The sequence below is a fragment of the Carlito syrichta genome, unplaced genomic scaffold (assembly GCF_000164805.1).
Source record: "Carlito syrichta isolate Samal-C Ts95f unplaced genomic scaffold, Tarsius_syrichta-2.0.1 Scaffold257243, whole genome shotgun sequence".
NCBI lineage: Eukaryota > Metazoa > Chordata > Mammalia > Primates > Tarsiidae > Carlito > Carlito syrichta.
This window is the reverse complement of record NW_007201339.1, coordinates 132,612-139,222: the sequence shown is the minus strand read 5'-3', so window position 1 is coordinate 139,222 and position 6,611 is coordinate 132,612.

Below are 6,611 nucleotides of genomic sequence, written 5' to 3'. Positions count from 1 at the left end.
ACCCCCACATCACGAACAGCACAGCAGCTGTTCTGGTCAGGACATCCAGGTCAGCCTATTGTTCTAACCTATGTGAAATCAACTGATAAAGACTTATCTCCAGGTATGAATATTTGTGACACTTCCCTCTGAGTCCATGGCAGGCTCTATTTCCCAGCCCCTAAAGCTGCTTGCCATTCTTCTTCCACAGGTGAAATTCCCCAACCTTTGCCAATGTTCCCTTGGCTATTGGGAAAGGGCAACTGCTGGCACTTCCCAGTCTGATGTCCTACGTCCCCTGGGACAATGGCAGATGCTTGGGTCTTGGTCCCTCAGTTCTGGGCTTGGTTGAGGAACTGAAGACAGGGAGCCCCCCTATGGCTAAGGCATCTACAGCAGGCTTCCCCAGGATCCCTGTTCTGATTCTAATTGGTGCTGGGATCCTGTCCTGGGGTGGCGGACTATGGCTAACATGCCGAGTCCTCTTCTTCTGCCTCCCTTTTGGCCCAGGGTGAATACGAGACAATGGTGAATCCCTTCTTCTGCAGGACTGAGTCTGCAGGGACCAGTTCTGCACTGTGTCCTGTCGAGGAGGTTTCCAGAATGTTCAACTTCCACTGGTACAGGTCCTGCTCCTGGGGTGCTTCTTGGAGTCTTACCACCCACACCTCATTGGGCTCCAACAACAATTGCCAGTGCTGTTCTGGGGTCCTCAGGGCCCGGTCTGGGGTCATTCTCCGGAGGTAGATGGCATCATAGCAGCCTACCATGGAGACAAACTGCAGTCCTAGTAACCAGGTCTCAATTACAGCAGGATCCATTGCCGAGGTGGTGTTCAGCTCCAACACCATTGGCTTCTCTGGGGGCACGTCCACTTTGAGGAGCCCCTGCCATGAAGAAGAGGATCCTGGCCAGTGTGAGCAGACAAGAAACCCCCCAAATCTCCAGGGAAGACCCTGGGTCCAGTCAGCATCCTCAGGGCCCAGGCCCAAGGGAACTGTATCCTGAGGCTCCAGGTCAGTGGGCACAAAGTGGTGGTCTAAGCCTGCCTCTTCTGATTCCACTGGGTCTGATGCCAAGGTCCCTAGGCCCCATGCCTCAGAGCTTCCCTGCATGTACTGCCCTTGGCCCTGTCCCCAACTTGGCCCAATCCCTGGGGACACCTCCTGCTCAGACCCTGCCTCAGAGTGCTCCATCAGTTCAGGGTCCCAGTCTTCATCTTCCCAGTCTTCTGCCTCCAGCATGTCTTTAAGGTCCAGAAAGGCAGCCTGGAAGCAGTCAAAGCAAATCCTTAGCCGGTTTCCATGTTGAAGCTGATACATCCAGGATGAATAGAGGTAGGACATGCCTTCATCCCCATACCGCAGGCGGATTGGGGGGCACATGGCCAGGCTGCCTGCTTCCTGTAGGGTGGACAGCACAAGCAGGACTTGCTGGAATCTCAGGTAGTCTAGCCACAGGTGCTGGAGCCAGTGAGATGCTGGGGAACAGGGAGGAGAGTGGAGGAAGTGGTTTTTTGTTCAGTTATTTGGGGTGGGAGTGATGATTAGGTTCCAACTCAGCGGGGACCTGCCAAGGTTGAGAAGTTTGAACTTTTGGAATTTCTTCAGCTTCTGCAATTCCTCTAGTCTCTGGGGAGCTGAAAAGGCAAAGAAAGTGAGTTAAGCAACCCACAGCAGGCAGGGTGGGAGTGGATGGGGCTAGACCAGCATGGGGAAGGGGATGTCGGAATCCAGACCAGACCCTGTAGTGGGTATCCTGCTCAATATGAACTGCACTGGGGCTAGGAGTCCCTTAGCACCTCCCATCCAACTTCCCCTGGACTCATCAGGTCCCAAACCCCCATCTCGTAGACCTCTCCCTACCCCATCAGCATCACCTGACAGAACTTGAGGGCAACTGAGGGAACTTGACAGAACCTGACAAAACCTGACAAAACCTGACAGAATTGGAGAGCCTGAGGAAACCTAACTGAATCGAAGGAACATGATAGAACCTGAGGGAACCTGACAGAACCTGAAGGAACCTGACAGAACCTGAGGGAAACTAACAGACCTGAGGGAATTTGACAGAACCTGAGGGAAACTAACATACCTGAGGGAACCTAACAGAATTGAAGAAACCTGATAGAACGTGAGGGAGACTAACAGACCTGAGAGAACCTAACAGAACCTGAAGGAAACTAACAGAACCTGAGGGAAACTAACAGGACTGAGGGAACCTGACAGAACCCGAGGGAAATTAACAGAACCTGAGGGATCATAACAGAATTGAAGGAACCTGATGGATCCTGAAGGAAACTAACAGAACTGGGGGAAACCGATAGAACCAGAGAGAATCGGACAGAACCCGAGGAAACCTGACAGAACCTGAGGGAAACTATCAGGATTGAAGGCACCTGACAGAACCTGAGGGAAACTAACAGACCTGAAGGAAACTAACAGAACCTGAGGCAATTTGACAGAACCTGAGGGAAACTAACAGAACTGAGGGAACCTAGCAGAATCTGAGGGAATCTGACAGAACCCGAGGGAAATTAACAGAACCTGAGGGAACATAACAGAATTGAAGGAACCTGATAGATCCTGAAGGAAGCTAACAGAACTGAGGGAAACTGATAGAACCAGAGAGAATCTGACAGAACCCGAAGAAACCTGACAGAACCTGAGGGAAACTAACAGAACTCAGGGAACCTAACAGAACCTGAGGGAATTTGACAGAATCTGAGGGGAACTAACAGAATTGAGGGAATCTGATAGAGGGAATTTGACAGAACCTGAAGGAAACTGACAGAACCTGAGGGAACTGGACAGAACCTGAGAGAAACTAACAGAATTGAAGGAATCTAACAGAACTTAAGGGAACCTGACAGAACCTGAAGGAACTTGAGGGAAACTAACAGAAGCTGAGGGGAACTAACAGAATTGAAGGAATCTGACAGAACCTGAGGGAACCTAATAGAATTGAAGGAACCTGACCAGAACTGAGGTAACCTTACAGAACCTGAGGGAATTTGACAGAACCCAAGGGAGCCTAACAGAACTGAGGGAACCTGGCAGAACCTGACTGAACCTCATCCCAGGACCCTCCCCTGCCTGAGCTGACCCATGAAGCCACGGTGGCCCATGTGGCTGCTTTGGCCTCTCAACCCCTCTTCCAGCACCAGGCGGTGTCCCGAGACCCCTCCTCAGGAGACCCTCACCATCCTGGTGCCCCTGCTCCTGCACGTACCCAGGGAAAGGAGATACGGCCTGCCTGGGCATATAAAGGGCTGTTTCCCAGGGTGTTCTGGGCTCATCTGCATATCTCCCATGAACCTCAGCTTCCAGGAAATAAAAGTGCTGAGTCAACCGACTCCCTCAGGAGAGCCATGTGGGACCCAGGGGGCAGGAGCCTCTCTGCCCCTCACAGGATGGCCCTGGATACATTTGTCCTCTGAGGGCTGGAACTCAGGTGCTCTCTGTGCACTCTGGGGGTGTGCAGCTGAGCGTCAGTCAGTCCTGTGGTCACTGTCCCTTCGTGAGACACAAAGTCCTGGTCACAGATCCCTCCTGTGTTTGTAAGAAGTGGGTTCCTTCTTTGCTGACTTGTTATTAAAGTTCTTGTGAATTTCAAAACTGGTCAATTGTAAATTAATTATACTTTAAACACATTTCTCCTTTGTGGCTCATCTTTTCACTTTTTAAACAAAGGCTCTTATAAGTGAACAGTTTATTTTTCCTAACAGACTTTATGTTTGGAGAAGTTTTAGGTTCACAGCACAATTGAACAGAAAGTACATAGTTCCTCATTCTCCCTGCCCCCCACATGTGCACAGCTGTCCCCCTTCCAGCATCCCTCCCACTTCCAGCATTTTTTACAATCTATTCACCTAGTGAATACACTATTATCATCACCCAAAGCACTGTAGTTTACCTTAGGGTACACTCTAATGTTTATATGTTGTTTTAATGACCTGGAGCCACTGCTGTAGTATCACGCAGAGATGTTTATCTGCCCTAAAAATCCTCTGAGCTCTGCAGGTTCATCCCTCCCCGCAACCACTGATCCTTTGACTGTCTGCAGTGGCTTTGCCTTTTCCAGAATGGCAGATGGCTGAATTCATACATTATGTAGTCTTTTCAGTTTCTTTTACTTAGTGATATGCATTTAAGTTTCCTTCATGTCTTCTTGTGGTTTGATAGCTCATTTCTTTCCAGCACTGAATATACTCCATTGTCCGGATGCACCAGTTTCCCTAGTCCTATTGAACCTGCTGAAGGACATCCTGGTTGCTCCCAGGTTTGGGCAACTATGAAGAAAGCTTCTTTAAGTATCCATTTGCAGGTTTTTGTGGACATAAGTTTTCGAATCACTTGGGTAAATACCAAAGAGCACCATTGCTTGATTGTAAGGTAGGAGTGTATTTAGTTTTGTAAGAAACTGCCCAGCTGTCTTCCAAAGTAGCTGTACTATTTTGCCTTATCAGAAGCAAGAAATGAGAGTACCTGTTGCTCCACATCCTCATCAGCATTCGGTATTGTTAGTATTTTGGATTTTGGCTGTACTAAGAGATGTATAGTGGTATCTCATTGTTTTAATTTATAATTTCTTAATGATGTATGAGGTTGTCTTAGTCCATTAGGGCTTCTATAACAAAAATACCATAAACTAGATGGCGTATAAATATTTCTCACAGTACTGGAGGCTGAAAAGTTCAAGGTCAAGGTGCTGGCAGATTCAGTGTTTGGTGAGACCCACTTCCTAGACAGCTTTTTGCTGTCACCTCATATGCTGAAGGGGTGAGAGCTATCTCTGGGGTCTCTTTTATAAGGCCACTAATCCTATTTATGAAGGCATATTCCTCATAATCTAGTCACTTCCCAAATGTCTCACCTCCTAATACCTTAGGGGTTAGGTTTTCCACATATAAATTGGATGGGGCAGTGGTACAAACATTCAGATCATAGTAGACGGTAGCCTCATTTCATGTGCCCTTTGCCTTCTGTACATCTTTGGTGAGGTGTCTGCTCAGGTCTTTTCCTCATTTAAAAAAATATGGATGAGGTCTTGCCATGTTTCCCAGTCTGGACTAGAACTCCTGGCCTCGAGTAAGTGATCCTTCTTCCTCAGGCTCCCAAAGTGCTGAGCCATCACGCCTAGCCTCTTACAGGTAAGAGTCATCATGCCTAACTTCTTTTCCTCATTTTTTTTTTTTGAGTTGGAGTCTCACTCTGTTGCCCAGACTGGAGTGCAGTGGCCGCTCCCGGCCACCGCAGCCTCAACCTACTGGGCTCCAGCGATCCTTCCGCCTCCGCCTTCCAAGTAGCCGGAATTACAGGCATGCGCTACCACGCCCAGCTGATTTTTTGATTTATTGTAGAGATGAGGTCTTGCTGCCCAGGCGGGTCTCAAACTCGCAGGCTCAGGCAATCCAATCACCTCAGCCTCCCAAAGGCGCGGGATTACAGGCTGAGCCACCGAGCCCGGCATCTTTTCCTCATTTTTTAATTGGGTCTTTCATTTTCGTATTATTGAGTACTAAGAGTTCTTGTATCTTTTTAAAAAACAGTCCTTTACTAGATACACCTTTTGTGAATATTTTCTCCCAGTCTGTGGATCGTCTTGTCATTCTCTTAACAGCATCATAGAACAGAAATTTTAAATTTTAATGAAGTCCAGCTTGTCAATTATTTCTTTCATAGGTCATGCCTTTGGTGTTATATCTAGAAAGTAATCTCCATATCAAATGTCATCTAGACGTTCTCCTGTAATCTTCTAAGAATTTAATAGTCCTGTGTTTTGCATTTATGTATATGATACATTTTGTATTAGTTTTTTGTGAAGGGTCTGTGACTAGATTCATTTTTTGTCTGTGGATGTACCTTTATTCCTGTACCTTTTGTTGAAAAGATTGTCCTTTGCCCATTGTATTTTTTGCCTTTGCTTCTTTGTCAAAGATCAGTTGATATATTTAGGTGGGTAACAGATTATTTTTTTCCCTTTTTTTCTCAGTTATCAGATGGAAAATGGTTCAAATGTACTTTCATCAAATCAGTACAGTGATTCTGGAAAATGTCAACATTTGACTTGTTTAGAGTCTTAAGATCAAATGTGTCTATTTTTTTCTTTCAAAAAAGTGTTTTGGTCTTTTAAAGTGCCACCCTAAGGTCACAATGTTTGTTTACTGTATTTGCTACTTACCTTAAATATTATTATTTTTTTCTTCTTGTCTTAGTCCACGCAGGCTTCCATAACAAGACACCACAGGTTGGGAGACTTAAGCAACAGGAATTTATTTCTTCACAGTTCTGGACACTGGAAGCCAAAGATCGGGGCACTGACAAAGTCAGGTTCTGATAAGGGCCCTCCTCCTGACTTGCAGATGGCCACCTTCTCACTGTGTCCTCACATGGCAGATAGAGGAGGATCAGCTCTTTCACTCTATTCTTTTTTTTTTTTTTTTGAGTTGGAGTCTCACTCTGTCACCCACACTGGAGTGCAGTGACCGCTCCCGGCCACCGCAGCCTCAACCTGCTGGGGACCGGCGATCCTTCCACCTCAGCCTTCCAAGTAGCTGGAACTACAGGTGCACGCTACCACACCCGGCTAATTTTTTATTTATTGTAGAGATGAAGTCTCGCCAAGTTGCC